The following is a 17,101-nucleotide window of genomic DNA, read 5'->3' on the forward strand; positions in this document are numbered from 1 at the left end:
AATTTCAATCAAACTTGCCATAAAGTATCATCGGGTGAATGGAAATTCTAATCTTCTTAAGAACTCCTGGGCCAGACAAGTTGAAATTTACATGAAAGCTTACTGACATAGTGTAAATTCAAGTTAGTTCAAATCAAGGGTGAGGCCACAATAGGGGTATCAAAGTTTTACACGGGAATATCCTCTCGATAACAACAGAGCCATTAGTCATATTTTAATATGCAAGCATTCCCAGAAGTTGTTAAAATCATGACCCCCGGGGTAGATTGGGGCCAAAATAGTGATCAATGTTTTATATATATAGGGAAACATCTTTTAAAATCTTCTCAAAAACAACAATAGGGCCAAGATTAGTTATATTTATATGTAAGTACATGTATCTTCAGGTAGTGCAAATTTAAGTTTGTTCAATTCAGGGGACCCAAAGGTAGGAAAAAGCATGGATACACGTTTGAGAATAAACAGGAAATCAAAAATTTCTATTCAAAATTGGCAGGACCTCATTAAAGTATATAAAAATAAAAATGTTCCTAAGTTGTGTTGATACAAGTCCCCTCCCCCACCCCCGTGGCTAAAGTCAGAGGGGGTGGGGGTGTCTGTCTCAAACTGGAACACATGTCATAAGTTTTTAGTGCTGCGTGATAAGTTTTTATATCTGTATTCCTTGTAAAAAAAACAAAAAAAAAACAACCTTCCTTTTGATATGAAAGCTTTTGTCCTTCTGACCTTAACCCATGCGTTTAACCTATTTTAAAGAAAACCTAACCAAGGTAATGTCTCCTGACCTATTTAAGGTAGGAATTTCTTAGTTGGTATATAAATTTCTTATCGCAGGAAATTTCATTTGATTCATGATGCTTGACGATGTGACGTTGGAGCTTGACGATGTGACGTTGGAGCTTGACCCAAGTTTTAAAACTTTAACCGAATCTATAACCTTGCTAATAACTTTTGAAAAGTGAGGGATACATCTTTCATTTTTAATAGATTTATTCCTTGTGACAAGACCTTTCTTTTGTAACCAAAATTTTTGACCTTGTAACACGACCTTGCATTTTGACCTACTTTGAAGAAAGTTAACCTAGGCAATACTCTCTGAACTTCTTAAGTTAGGGCTTTCATAATTTGTATATTGATCCCTTATGGCAAGACGTTACATTTCGTACCATGAGTTTTTATCTTGCGATATTGTACGTGGGTTTGTCGTGACCCTATGGGGTTAGGTTGGGGCTTCAATATGAGGTCAAAATTTTTCATGGGAATAACTTAGATTACATCAATCTTTTAAAAATTACAATAGCTGAACAACAGCAGGGCCAAGATAACGCATGTGAGCAATGTGGCCCATGGGCCTCTCGTTCAAAATTATTCAAGTTGCTGATGGGACACAACCGACCAGTTCGGACGCAATATGTTGATCAATTTTACTACTTTCTGCAAGCATTCACGCTACAGTAAAATTGATTGATCAGAGTAGATCAACTAATAATGGTGAAGACTACGAAGAGTGATCACTTTCATAACTCCAGTATGGAATACAAAATGGAGAGTAGGGCAAACACGGACCCCAGAATATAGAGGTTGGATCAGGTGCCTAGGAGGAGTAAGCATCCCCTGTCGACCGGTCACACCCGTCATGAGCCCTATAAAAGTATCAGGTAAACGGAGTAATTCGTAGTCAAAATCAGTGTACAAGAACGGCATATCAATCGGTATGAAACAGCATTTGACCCAAATGATAGGTTGTAATGGCAAGCTAGATCGTTATAACAATTATAGAATTTGCGAAATGCTGAAACCCCTGTATTCTCAATGCTGATGTACTGTTTAATTTTCAATACTGAAGTCTTTCAAAAATTCTACACACAGTTTTGTCGTTTATTTATTGATAAAAAACCATAACAATAAAACAAGACACACAAGGGTCGCGCGAATCAAAGCGCACCTCAACAATCTCCAGCATTCTTATTCTTTGACATCAGCGTGTCCAAAATGGTATCACACCGGTAATTGTCCAATCATCATGAACTTAGACTTTTTTCTTGCGCAAACCTTTTTTTTTTTTTTATTTCCCCTTATCTTCTTCTCATAATTGTGTACCCCTCGTTAGGAAATTTTGTGTAATTTATAAACATGATTGTTTACAAAGTAACTATTTAATGTTGAAGTTCCTGGGGTGCACTCGGGACTGTTTACACATATATGAAAGAAGGCTTATACATAGGTCCTGTCTGCTGTCTAATCCTATTATGTTATATATGATAAAACATGTTAAAAGATATATTGAACATGTGACAAACACGTGGATTTGACGTTAATCTTATTTGCGGGTGAAAATTATTCGAAAATGCAGCGCAATTCCTTGTTTTTCCTTTATCAGTACAACGAAACGGGTAACATAGAACATTTAATTTCCGACTATGATTTTTACCTCAATTTTACAAACTGAGTATTAATTATTTTTGTTTGTAATGTATAGTAAAATATAATTACCGGTGCGATACCATGTATATGTAACGTCTAGACAAGCGTAATTGAAATGGGAAACAGAATACACTACATTCATACTCCATTTGGATTCCATTGACCTTTTGAAAATCATAAAACCACATGTTGCTAACTTGCTGTGCATCCCTACCAATTTCATTGATGGAAAATTTCGAACTTTCCCTTCCAAAATTTGTATTCAACATCGAAGCTGAAGTAGAATTCTTCCAAGTTTGATGGAATGTCTAAGATACTATACACCAAATAATGATACAACGACACTAAGTACTTTTCAATTAATCCATTTCGATGTTTGTGTGTGCTTGATATTGGAGTCAGAGTTCAGTGATACGTCACGGATAACTGACATAGTTTTCCTCATGGTAATGATATCGTTGCACTTGGAGAGGTCACGTGAGCACAATAAGGCAGATTGTTGTCACCATGGTGAGGATGATAAGCAGGAGACAATAAATCCCGTACGCCAAGACGGTATACACTTTATCATCTAATGAAGGATCCTGAAAGTCGGAAACAGAGAGGTGATCATTATCTTCAAATGACGAAACAATCTTGTCGAAAATTCGATACAGAATATGTATATGTATAAGAAAACTAGCCATTCTAAATCATGTGGACATTTATTGAAATCACAGGCAATTGCATCGCTTGGGGTCGAATTTACTATTAAAGAGTGCATGGTAAATTCGACCCCAGCGATGCACTTGCCTGTGATTGAAATCCCAAGCAACTGTAGTGTTAGTTCAGTCGACCTTCCAATGACCTTAAAACCCGTTCCTATGAAGACTGGTGTATTTCAAAGTGTACTTCACTACGCAATCTAGCACACTTTGCTGGTATTAAAACCAACAATTTCCCATAATAATGACACTACACTACATGATTTCACACAGTGTAGTTTACCCAAGACATACATTTCAGTGTTGAAAATACACGAGGGCCTGATTTGGCTGTATACTTTATAAAACTCGTTGCTTTACGCCAGCATACTTCATGGTGCGCGTTAGCATAGTATGTTGGCGTGAAGTGTCGCAGTCCCTGTCCCCGTGTATTAATTATTTTACTTTTATTTCTGTCCGAATATTCCCATCGTTAAAATAGTCGCACTATATATAATTAACAAGATTCATGTACACATCGTTCACACCTATAATGACTATCATTTCAATAAGTACACGTAAAGATATCACTATATATAATTAACAAGATTCATGTACACATCGTTCACACCTATAATGACTATCATTTCAATAAGTACACGTAAAGATATCACTATATATAATTAACAAGATTCATGTACACATCGTTCACACCTATAATGACTATCATTTCAATAAGTACACGTAAAGATATCACTATATATAATTAACAAGATTCATGTACACATCGTTCACACCTATAATGACTATCATTTCAATAAGTACACGTAAAGATATCACTATATATAATTAACAAGATTCATGTACACATCGTTCACACCTATAATGACTATCATTTCAATAAGTACACGTAAAGATATCACTATATATAATTAACAAGATTCATGTACACATCGTTCACACCTATAATGACTATCATTTCAATAAGTACACGTAAAGATATCACTATATATAATTAACAAGATTCATGTACACATCGTTCACACCTATAATGACTATCATTTCAATAAGTACACGTAAAGATATCACTATATATAATTAACAAGATTCATGTACACATCGTTCACACCTATAATGACTATCATTTCAATAAGTACACGTAAAGATATCACTATATATAATTAACAAGATTCATGTACACATCGTTCACACCTATAATGACTATCATTTCAATAAGTACACGTAAAGATATCACTATATATAATTAACAAGATTCATGTACACATCGTTCACACCTATAATGACTATCATTTCAATAAGTACACGTAAAGATATCACTATATATAATTAACAAGATTCATGTACACATCGTTCACACCTATAATGACTATCATTTCAATAAGTACACGTAAAGATATCACTATATATAATTAACAAGATTCATGTACACATCGTTCACACCTATAATGACTATCATTTCAATAAGTACACGTAAAGATATCACTATATATAATTAACAAGATTCATGTACACATCGTTCACACCTATAATGACTATCATTTCAATAAGTACACGTAAAGATATCACTATATATAATTAACAAGATTCATGTACACATCGTTCACACCTATAATGACTATCATTTCAATAAGTACACGTAAAGATATCACTATATATAATTAACAAGATTCATGTACACATCGTTCACACCTATAATGACTATCATTTCAATAAGTACACGTAAAGATATCACTATATATAATTAACAAGATTCATGTACACATCGTTCACACCTATAATGACTATCATTTCAATAAGTACACGTAAAGATATCACTATATATAATTAACAAGATTCATGTACACATCGTTCACACCTATAATGACTATCATTTCAATAAGTACACGTAAAGATATCACTATATATAATTAACAAGATTCATGTACACATCGTTCACACCTATAATGACTATCATTTCAATAAGTACACGTAAAGATATCACTATATATAATTAACAAGATTCATGTACACATCGTTCACACCTATAATGACTATCATTTCAATAAGTACACGTAAAGATATCACTATATATAATTAACAAGATTCATGTACACATCGTTCACACCTATAATGACTATCATTTCAATAAGTACACGTAAAGATATCAAAGGTAGAAACATTTAAAAATAAAATATCAAAGTGAAACTCTTGCATTAACAAGTATGCAAAAAAAAAAAAAAAAAAAAAAAAAAAAAAAAACTGATTCGTTTGATATCAGTAAAAAGGTTTCGCTAATAAAAATTCTGAAATCATAGTGCACACTGCAAAAAGTGCCAAGTATAATTTTCCAAACATTTCTTTGAGGATAGTCTGACAAAATGTTAATACATAATAATGAAAAAAAAATTAATGTTACCAAAAAAATTTCAATTTCATAAAAATGCAATTTAACCGTAAATGCTACTTTACCGTAAGACTTAGATGACTGGCATGGGGGCTTGCTGTTTTATCTTTAGTTGACATGACAGTCAAATGGTTTCCCAGAAGTTGATGTCCATTTTTTCTGACCAGGGGTTGGGATGTCCGTGAGGCGTCCGAGGGACCGCAGGCACTGGTTGGCGTAGTAGAATAAGCTTTGTTGTCATGTGACGTGGCGGTCGACTGTTTTAGAAGTGTGGCAATGAAATCTTCCTCAGGTGCTTCACCGTTTTGTTCCATTATTCCAACTCCAGAAAAAATATATGATGTAAAACAAACACAACATTCACCGTCGACATCGAACAAAATCTAGCCCGTTATATCTATCAGCGAATTACATCTTTTCGTCCGTGAAGCTGTCAGATGCCTCGCGTGTAACTAATAAATCCACCCCCTCTGTCTTCAATATGCGATGTCCTTTGTCATCTACACCGGACTAACCTCTTAATGCTGTTGACATATTCAGTTAAATATAATACACTGCAAATGCAATATTGACAGCAGATCAATACGCTAGATATACGTCCGTCTGTTGCTACAGGCTGATATTCCGTGAATATCCCACCATTAGTATTGGTGAACAGTCACGTTACCCTATGATTTTATAAGATTTTCGTGAAATTCATTGTTTCTTTTTATGTAAAACTTCACGAGCTTCAGCCAGCTTATCGTGCTTCGCACAAATCAAATGCTTGCCAGATCAATGGAATATTTACATATTTATTTCTTCGTTTATATTTGTGAACTGGTCGGGCTCCAAGAAAATGATAATTTCAAAGTTTAATTTCCTTTCCCGAGGTATTTATCAGCCGCCAAGCGTAAACATAGCCATCAACAGAAATTAAAGTCCGCTTCGTCCTGTCTTCAGGTTTTACACAAACAAAGAATCCAATAACATTTTCTCATTAAGTGCTTCTTTAAATTCAATGTATGCCAACATCCCAGATCTGTGAAGCCTGCGATCATCCAAATTGAATATACAGCATCACGCCTTACTTCCGCTTCCCCTGAAGGTCACTGCCGGTTTGTCCAATCACTTAGAAAGGATTACTTTTTGAACCAATTAAAAAATATCTAAAGATAGTATAAGTCACTAGTTCAGGTGTAAGTAGGACTAACGATTCAGTAAGGCAATGTTTAAAAATTTCATTGGGGAATATCGATATGATGTTTACTGTATTTGAGCATTGTTTATTTACAGCATACAGCACTGTATGAAAAATATACCACACAGTTTGAGGCCCATTAGAACATATATCGCACTCGAATCATCGCCCTTTAAATTTCATTTGTTGATTTGGACATTAGTACTGGGGCAGTCTGATATTACAATTGATATATTAGATTATACTTGTATTGTCCGCTACCTGGTCACTAATATCGGACAGCCAAATGTAAATCCTTAGACAAAATGACGTCATAGCAATGTTTTAATTACAATGAAACCCTGTTAGTTTTTGCAATGTCTGTGTGGCCAGCAAAGTTAAACTGGTCGCTGTGTGATGCTAAAATACGAAAATAAGATTCTAGTTTATTACACCGCGTATTCGGATTCGGATTTAAATAATCTAGCACGACTTTAACCTTCTGTAGGGGAGTTAACCGCCAATAGCTTGAATAGAGAATATTGATGACAAACTTGAATGAATATAGAGAAAAAATAGTTTTGTTCAAGAACTATTCCAAACCGTTTTATATTCATGTATTCTATTCCGCCACAGAAATCGTGACGTAGACAGTGGTGTGATGATCCTAAATTAACTTTAATTTAACAGTACATTGAGTGAGTCTTTTTCACATAGTTCCGAACACGACCAGCAGGGTTGTGACAACACAGGCCAGAACCAGGAGAAGACAGCCATAGCTGCAGTAAGCGATGATGGCATATTCCGTGTCGTGCATCCAGCGGGGCTGAAAAAGAAGAATCGACCACCATTGTGCAATCTGGAAATATTTTTTCAATTATAAAATCATTTTTAGACGACTTAGTTCGCGATCGGGTGCCGTGCCTTAAAGAGCAGTATATAGAGATAAAATCATTTATTGATTTCATACTCAGAAGCCCACCTTACACATCAGATAAGCTCACAATTTATTACATTTAGTACACGATAAGATCTGAAGATGAAGCTAGTGGCTGTAATCAGCGATGGATAATAAAACTGCAATATAGATTTCAATTAATTCCGTCTGATTATCATAAGGTTTGTAAAATTATTGTATGGATGTAAATTTTATTATCAGGAATACTATCTGAAAATCTGAAGTCAATGACATTGCGTAAGTAACGATATTGTTCAAATTATTGATCTGCAACCTTTTGCACCATTAGAGCTTGTTATTCACTCATACACTATTTCCTTAATGCCACGAAGATTGGATGTTTTGTTTATAGTAAGTATTCCCAGATCGATTAGGTTAGCAGAGGTTAATATAAATCACAGAACACCCAGATTACAGAGTCACTCTTTTTAGTCAGAGTAATCTGATTAGCGTTAGTTTTGATTCTGATTTTTTTTTCCATTATGTATAGATGCAATATTTTCTCATTAATGTTTTGCTCAAAGGAATCTATTTTATGGCCAGTTACGTGTTTAATACTGATTACACTTCCGACGAAACACATACCATGCTGCTTTGATCACCCCCCTAATGTGTTGGCAAATCGGAGACCAGGATTGTCATATCTCTTGATATAATGTCGGTATGTGAGAAGACAAATTATGGACAATAATTGAAAAAAAGCGTCGGAAATACATATATATTTTGTGACCCTTACATATACCTGTAACCTGTAACTTTTGCTTACATATGTATATACCCGGTATTTGTTTGTATCTCAAGTACAATCGACGAGGGTGGTGATTTATAGTGCAGACTGCCCAATAGGGGCCCTGCTACACTATGTTTGTTAAGGCGAGGTGACGATGGTGGTCGACCCTCGGATCCCCTGGAAACGGGGAAGATCCGGGAAAGACCCTTCCAGTTCGTGTACAGTGCTCTGATTTAGAGTGAATAAAGAATTAAGATGAGTAAGCAAGAGGTGCAGATAGATATGATAAAATCACAGAAGTATAGGCGTCTTTGTTGATTTAGATAACACCTAGATCTGCTCATTCCAGGTATTTACCAAAAAAATATGCTTGAATGGACAGCAAACAACACGTGGTTACACTTGGGAAAGCTCACTTAATCTGCCACGGATACACGTATCGCCTTGTCTTCCATGGTTATGTGTCATGTAAGATTATACAGTGTGTGGCTCTTTGGGCTGGCAGCGGTTTGATTCTGTTTGAAGACGTGTATGCATCACAAGTAAATGTCACAAGACCCTGACCACAGACCTCCCCCCTTTTATATTTTTCTGTTGGTGATTGATAATTTTCAATGTGATTTCTCCCTATTAAAATCTCTTGTAATTTTGCGCATTAGACATTTAAGGAGGTATACGACATCGTCATAACAGCCGATTCCTTTAAGATATCAACACTATTTGTCTATTCCCTTTAGATCTAATTGCCTGGCTGAGTAACTGAATTGTAGATCGCGTGTTAGAGTCCAGTAGGTGTTTTAATCCCCCCCCCCCGATTACTTTCTATTATTTCTTTTGTGATTTAATAAAGTAAATCTTGTTGTATTCGTCAACATCATTTCTCTGGCGTAGCATTTATCCTTAAAAGATCGACTGCTACCTTACTATTAAGTATTGCTAGGTGAAAAAGAAACTTAGATTTTTTTAGTACTTCCCTGATGTTAATTTCAAATAAAACTACACCGAAACCCTGAAGCTGGCAACTAATCCCAGAGATCCTGGTGAACAACTGTACACATGTGACCGGAAGTTTTAACCCATACGAGATATCGGAAAAACCGACCCCGAGGAATTTCCAAAATTCTTTTATCTTCGAGTGACAAACCGGCTTACATGCATAGGTTTGTCTAAGTAGAAGATAATACAAAACATCTGTCCGATCCGAGAAAAAAAACACCAAAACAACGAGAGCTTGATTCTCACATAAGACGTAAGGATGGGCTCCTGTCTGAGAATATATTTATTGTTTGTTCATATGTTCTTAAAGAGACACTACAGCTCATTTTGCGCAAAATCATGAAATGACATTTTTCTCAGGGCTTTCTCAATTTTTGTTGCATTGTTGAATGTATGAACTTTGCGAAAATAACACTTATCTAAAGTTAAAAATTCTTGTTTTAACATAAAAATTAATACTTTTTGATGGCCTATACAAAAAATATCGAGTCTCCTCCTTCGGTCTTCAGACGCATGCGCATAAACAGTAAACAATGCAGCATGTCGTCCAGTGAGAGAAAGTGTAGTGGATAGATCCAGAATTTTGAAAGATTCTGTGAGAAAAGAGGTAAAAATAAAATGAGATAAAACTCATACGTGAAATAAAATTGACCTTGGGATCAGTATGACCGTTGGAAAACAAAGAGCTAGGAGAAACGATTGTAACTCAGTGGCGGATCTAGGATTTCCGAAGGGGATGTGAAAGTCCAATATCAGCCAAAGTAATCGGCCATTCTGGGTGCAAAATTTGGAGTTTCACTCACAATTTGTGGCGAAAAAAGGGAGGGGGATTCTGGCCCCCCTAAATCTGCCACTGAGACTAGCCGCGAAAACACTGCTTTAAAAGTGTTATTTTTATCTGAACACGACACGTGTTAACTTAAGTTGTAAAAACATCGGAGGGTTTCTGTTGAAATAATGATTTATATAATTATTTACTTAATATTATAATGAGCAGGGAATAATTTTATACTTGAAAGGTAAGTGTGGACCCCTTTGAAGGGGAATTTAAATAATTTCTTACACAACACCTTCGCTGTCATTCAAAACCACGTAATGTAAATAACCATTCAAAAGTCTGAGTCAGCATGAAGAAACCTTTGAATTCCGGATGATCTTCAAAGCGCAGTTTAGAGCAAATTAATGCATTCAATTGTTCAAAATTGTCAGTATCGATATGATTTTTATCATTTTATTAATACATGTTTTTAAAAGCACTTTATTAAAATGTGGAAAATGAGCTGTAGTGTCTCTTTAAATAAATGACTCAAGTAGTGACGTCACCAGCTTTAGGTGAAGTACCACAAATTTTGTCCTATACATGGCGATTACAGACGTACAATGTAGCAGAGTGGATTCTTTGTCGCGCCAACGCCTACCGCCACATGGGAGTTACCACGTCTATCAGGTCATAATCGAACGACCCGTGACTTTCACTAGTAATACCAATCTCTACCCAAAGTTATCGTTCCCGCTACGCTCCACTAATACCCCTGTCAACGTCTAAAAAGTTATATCAAAACGTACAAAAACTAACTTAGCATATCGAACTGTAATGATAATATCTGAGCAAATCAAACACTTCTCTGAATTTTTTAAAATCAGAAGATGGTAAATATGAGACACCTGAGCGAATTAGAAGGTTTATATAAATATTCATTCATTCAATAATACTAGTATAATCATGGAATTCGTTGTTTTTGTGAACCTACTTTAAGATTTAAAGCATAAAACTTTTAAAACTTATAAAATTATTATCCATGATGCTATAGGTACAGGTAAGTTTTGCCAAGAATCTTGACATTTAGACGTTGACAAAGGTGTTGTAGCGCAGCTGTAATACGCCCTCTGGTGAGAGATTGTAGTAATACCGAGAGTTGACCATTTAAAAAATCTTCGTTATGATCGAGAATCGAACACGTAACTCCTAGGCCCGGATGTGAAGCGAGCGCATAAATCACTATGATACTCAAACTCCGTACAACGTCAATTCTCCGGGACTACTTTCCCCTACGAATAATGGAGTTATAGCATAACGGAATATACTGAGCTGACCGGAGCTTGTACGATACTGTGACCGGTTACGTACGAGGATATATACTGACAGGCTTACAAACGCAACACATCTTTTTCCGAAATGTTTTTTCTGATAATAGTTTTATGCGTAATATTCCTTACAAACTACTCATCTTACATCGTGCTGGTTTTTATAATCCATAGTTTGTCGTATCCGCGTTCGACATGGGTAGCATATTGCACGACATTTTTCGGGCGCTATTCAAAACTAATGGAAAGATATAAACGACTTTTGTCGTGATAAAAACAATTCTGCTGGTGCAAAATCAACAGTAGAGATGAAAAGAAACTATGCCGCTTTTAAACAATGCAATGGGAAATCAAACCGTCGGTTAAACTCGGCTGAGATTCGGCTCAGTTGAACATTAAGATTCCATTCAAAATGTGTAACTGTAAACGAAAATTTCACCCTACACCATGACGTTATCTCCGTAGAATCTGACACGTTGATTGGCCTGTCGACTACTGAACTGTCGATCGCGGGTTTTAGTTTTTGCCCGGATTACGTTGTACTAAAAACGGCATTTTTGACTGAATAAAGTAAAATTTGAAAGTTTTCAATTTCAAAATATTGTACATATCCTCGTGTTATTATTGTATTATTCCTCAGTTGCTTCCCTTGATGGACACTAAGAGTATGGAGGGGTCTTTTTGAGATATTTGTATGACCTTTCTGACAGTATCAGGAATACAAGCTTTGTTATCAGATATTCAGAAACTGATTCAGAATTATATCATGTGCTATATTCTGTAGATTCATGGAAACTAAATTGTTGTAAATATTATAGATATTGTGAAAAGCTTAGCTGGTATTCAACTTGTTTCCAGGTATTACGAATTTCTTACAGCATTTAACGGTAAACTTGAATTGTAGCTGCAAATAACTGAACATTTACTAGCTTTTCTATATCTGCTTTTGTGACCCCTGACCACACTCGAACAACAAGTATAGTGGTCTATCAAATGACGTCGAAATTTCGAATAGATTGATTCAATATTGTTTAACGTCCCTCTCGAGGATATTTCACTGATATGGAGACGTCACCACTGCCGGTGAAGGGCTGCAAAATTTGGGCCTTTGTTCGGCGCTTATGGCCATTGAGCAGGGAGGGATCTTTATCGTGCCACATCTGCTGTGACACGGGACCTCAGTTTTTGCGGTCTCATCCGAAGGACCGCCCCATTTAGTTGCCTCATACGACAAGCAAAGGATCTGTTCTAACCCGAATAGAATATCCATCGACACAGATTTTATTTTTCAAGTCTTCCATGCTAAAAACTTAATTTCTTTGTATTTGTATCAAATACAGCAAAATATCTTTAATATGCGCAATAAATTGAATTGACGTGTGACTTTGAAGTAGACCCAATATTAACAAGTACACTATGGAAGCAAATCAAACGATCCATTATATTTCTCTTACTCTGACTTGAGTAGATGATCAAATATAAACTGCCCATAAGAAACTGATAGAATATCGTTTCGTGAATGGAGGTGTCTTTTCAAACTATTTGTATGACCCTGAAAAGGGCCGTTGGTTTTTGACACCGCCTAAGGACGGTTTGTCTGTCTGCCCGTGGCGGGCTCTGGTGACTGGGTGTATGTCGGCCTGGGAAAGGATTCGTTTTTCTGACCTAGTCTACAGGTTCATACTCGTCGAATTCGTCAACTAGAATTTCCCCGAATATTTGCAGCTCCAGACTTCGCATTTTTTCGGCCTGGAGTACGGCGTAGGCGTGGTACATGTTCTTGATTCCTTCAATGTCGGCCAGTTGGAGGCGGTAGCTGTACCGGAACATTCGAAGGTTCATCTCCTTGGTCCGATCGTGTCTGTCCTGCATCTTCGACATCTTGTAGTTCAGGAGGACTATTTGTTCGCATGCCCGGTGGAACTTTCTCTCCGTTTTAGCCAACTCAATCTTCGCCAACTCCATCTTCATACGGTAAAGATGTTCCTCCAAAACGACGTCAGATTCCATGACATTTTCATCTTCGTCGATCGGCATTCCTGGGAAATATTCCTTTGGAGTGAGAGGTTGTGGTTCCATCGTGAGAATGGTGAAGTTGTTCTTTCATACACGAGTTTATATAGGACAGACTTAACGTGTTCAACATGTCACGCGCTGATTGACCGTACTCATGGGTTGTCACCTGCACGCCCGTCACAGATGAACTGACCTCTGGGATGACATCTAATTATCACTATCACCGTTATCAATTATCTTCCTGCCAGATGTAAGTACTGCAGCAGGATTGTATGTCAGAGATAATTAAACTGCGTGCACAATCAATTAATCTACCCACCTTAAGAGAGAGAAAGAGAACACCAACATAATATATATATATATATATATCCAAAATTATATATATCTCCAAATTGAAATAGAGTCTCAGTAATCGGATACTAATATTAAAAAAAATATGAAAAGAAAACACAGAAATCCTCCGTAAAGCTTTACGGAGGATTTCTGTGTTTTCTTTTCATATTTTTTAAATATATATATATATATATATATATATATATATATATATATAGTTAGTGCATCTATTAGAAGAAAAAGTCGGGAATTTTTAACTCGTTTTTACTAATTTATTAAGGACAATTAAAGAGAATTTAGAAAATGAATTAAAACGTACGTCTATTTAAATTCACAATTCTAATTAAATTCCAAAAGTTCAATGTAGATAAAACTCGTACTTTAGATTACTTTTAGCTACTAGGATAAATAGTTGCATACATTTTTACTCATATTTTAATTCTGTGTATTGTTTAACGTCCCTCTCGAAATTTTTTCACTCATATGTAGACATCACCATTGCCGGGGAAGGGCTGCAAAATTCAGGCTTATGCTCGACGCTTACGGCCTATGAGCAGGGAGGGGTTTTGATCATGCCACGGGACCTCGGTTTCTGCGGTCTCATTCTCATTTAGTCGTCTCTTACGACAAGCAAGGGGTACTGAGGACTTATCCAAACCCGAATCCCCAAGGGATTTTTTTTACACATAAAGTTGCCACTTTTTGTGTCTTTATATAACTTTTCGTTTAAAAGAATTTTTTTATTTAAAAATGAAACACATAATGTCAACCATCAATGTACGATAGATTCAATACATATCGAGGCCGCTTAAAATTTTTTTTTTTCAAAAGTGTGATTTCAGTTAAACTTTTGCATATATTTACTCTATCACATATATAGAATATTTATGTATATTTAAACAAATGCCATGCCATACACTTGCATCTCGGTAATTTAATAGTATACGTTTGCCAGAAGACGTACGTCTTGGGAAAGCACACGCACGCACACACGAGCACGCGCGCGCACGGTATACGAGAGTATAGTATACATGTATATCAATTTTCAAGATTAAAGTTCTCATGAGTCACAGGGAGCCTAGGGGGTGGGGGACTCAAAATCATTATAGTATGGGTCCCCCCACAAAATCTACAGATCAGTATTATATGTCATATTATCCCAAACTCAAACAAATGTCAATCACTCTAATTCGTACAGAACATGGCTATTACATTTCCTCTAAACATACCAGGGGTGGGTTCAGAAAATTTTCAAAGGGGAGTGCGACCCAAGTTTGTACTAATGTGGGTGTGACTATTCTAAAACGGTAAAAAATAAACTTTTTTGCTCAAAAGTGTTCAACCAAAGGGAGGGTTACAACCCCCCACCCCTCTAGATCCGCTAATGCATGTTGTACATATACATATATTTTTTAACATTTACACGATCTTAGAACTTTCTTATCTAACAAACCTGTGCTATTTTAGGGCTGGACGAATCAATATCCCGGATTATGTCCAAAGTTGAGTTCCATGCCCCAGAAATCTCCGGAGCCCCCTGACGTGAGCTGGATAGGTTTTCTACGGAATATGTCCTGGATACTTTCCTGTCGCGCTGTTCTGGGGGACCTTCCGAGTTTCGGAGAAGAGCAGACACAAAGTCCTCCTCCATCATTTACGATTTTTGTTTACGCCATTGTTTCTCTAAGAAGGTGATTTACCGCTATCTGATATAGTAACGGGCGTCACGTGGGTTCTACTGCAGAAAACCAAGTCCACCACATGTTTTTGTGACGGGCGAACATGTACTCAATGATAATGATCAGATACTGACCGCAAACTCTTAGATCGCGCGGGTTTCATCTTCTTCCGATTCGCTTCGTAAACTACCCTCTCTTTACAATGTAGTACTACTATGAATATTTCTGCCCCCCCCCCCCCCCCCCCCCCCCCCCCTTCCAATTGCTTCCTACCGGATTTCACTTGTATAGAAATCCCGAATCATTTGCATTATTATAAGATGAAGAATAGAAAGTGTATATACAAATGTCATAATGATTTTACATCTATCAAATACAACAGTTCATAGCTGTCTATGACGTGCATAAGATAATACATATGATCTTGAATAAAGGTCATGCTTAATGATGACGTCATTCTTAATCGGTGACCTCGTCTAACAGACATTCTCATGGACCAGTAAAAGTCTAAATACAATGGATCATATCTCTTCAGGGATTTTGAAAAAGCATTTGATTCAATTTGGAAAGTTGGATAAAGGAACAAAGATTCAAATATTGAGTGATATTGATGGAACATGTTTCAAAATCATAACTAATATGTATGAATACATCAAGTCAAGGTAGAAGCTTATGGAACATGTCCAGAAATATTTAAATGTACTACTGCAGTGAGACAAGGGGAAAACATGTCACCATTCTTATATTCATTGTATTAAAGTTACCATGAGATTTTTTAAAACTGCAAACGTTAAATATTTATTTTGTCTCGCTGAGTATTCCCGTGGGGATCCAGGTTATAATAGATCCTCTGTATCCCTTGCTTGTCATAAGAGGCGACGAAATGGGGCGGTCCTTCGGATAAGACCGCAGTCCCGTGTCACAGCAGTTGTGGCACGATAAAGATCTTTCCCTGCTCAAAGGCCGTAAGCACCGAGCATAGGCCTAAATTTTGCAGCCCTTCACTGGCAACGGTGACGTCTCCATGTGAGTGAATAATTCTCAAGAGGGACGTTATAACAATATAAAATCAATCAATCAATCTCTCTGAATAATCCCAAAAGAGCTTAATCTTTATTTACAACATATAATTTTATTTTATTGTATGCAGATGAAACTATTTTATTGTCAGAAATTCAAGAGATTTTCCAATAACTACTTAATGAAAGGTAAAGATAACGAACAGTGATCAATCTCATAACACTTATAAGGATTACAAAATAAAAGGTTGAAGAAACACGGACCCCTGGAGATATAATTTTTTTTTTTACAGATATTGTCAAAACTGAAGGGCTGAAAAATTTAGGCCTATGTTCGACGCTTACGGCCTTTGAGCAGGGAGGGATCTTTATCGTGCCACACCTGCTGTGAAACGGGACCTCGTATTTTGTGGTCTCATCCGAAGGACCGCCCCATTTAGTCGACTCATACGACAAGCAAGTCACCGCCGCGGTGGCCGAGAAGTTAGAGCGTTCGCGGCCGGGGTTCGAATCCCGGCCGCGACAGACCTAAGTCGTTAAAACAGATAGTGACAGTTCCATCGCCAAACGCTCGGCATCAGGTGTGAATGTCACGGGTCCTCGGAAATGACCTTA

The 17,101-nt window shown here is 36.6% G+C and overlaps 1 long non-coding RNA gene across 1 annotated transcript; it reads right to left on the reverse strand.

Moving 5' to 3' along the window:
- Positions 1-1,681: 1,681 nt before the first annotated feature.
- Positions 1,682-15,323, reverse strand: LOC130052080 (uncharacterized). Its single transcript, XR_008800441.1, has 3 exons — positions 15,242-15,323; positions 5,577-7,496; positions 1,682-3,008 (listed from the first exon to the last, which is right to left on the reverse strand). It is a non-coding gene; the product is annotated as an uncharacterized LOC130052080 (long non-coding RNA).
- Between the last annotated feature and the right edge of the window lie 1,778 nt (positions 15,324-17,101).

This window comes from Ostrea edulis, chromosome 2 (assembly GCF_947568905.1).
Source record: "Ostrea edulis chromosome 2, xbOstEdul1.1, whole genome shotgun sequence".
NCBI lineage: Eukaryota > Metazoa > Mollusca > Bivalvia > Ostreida > Ostreidae > Ostrea > Ostrea edulis.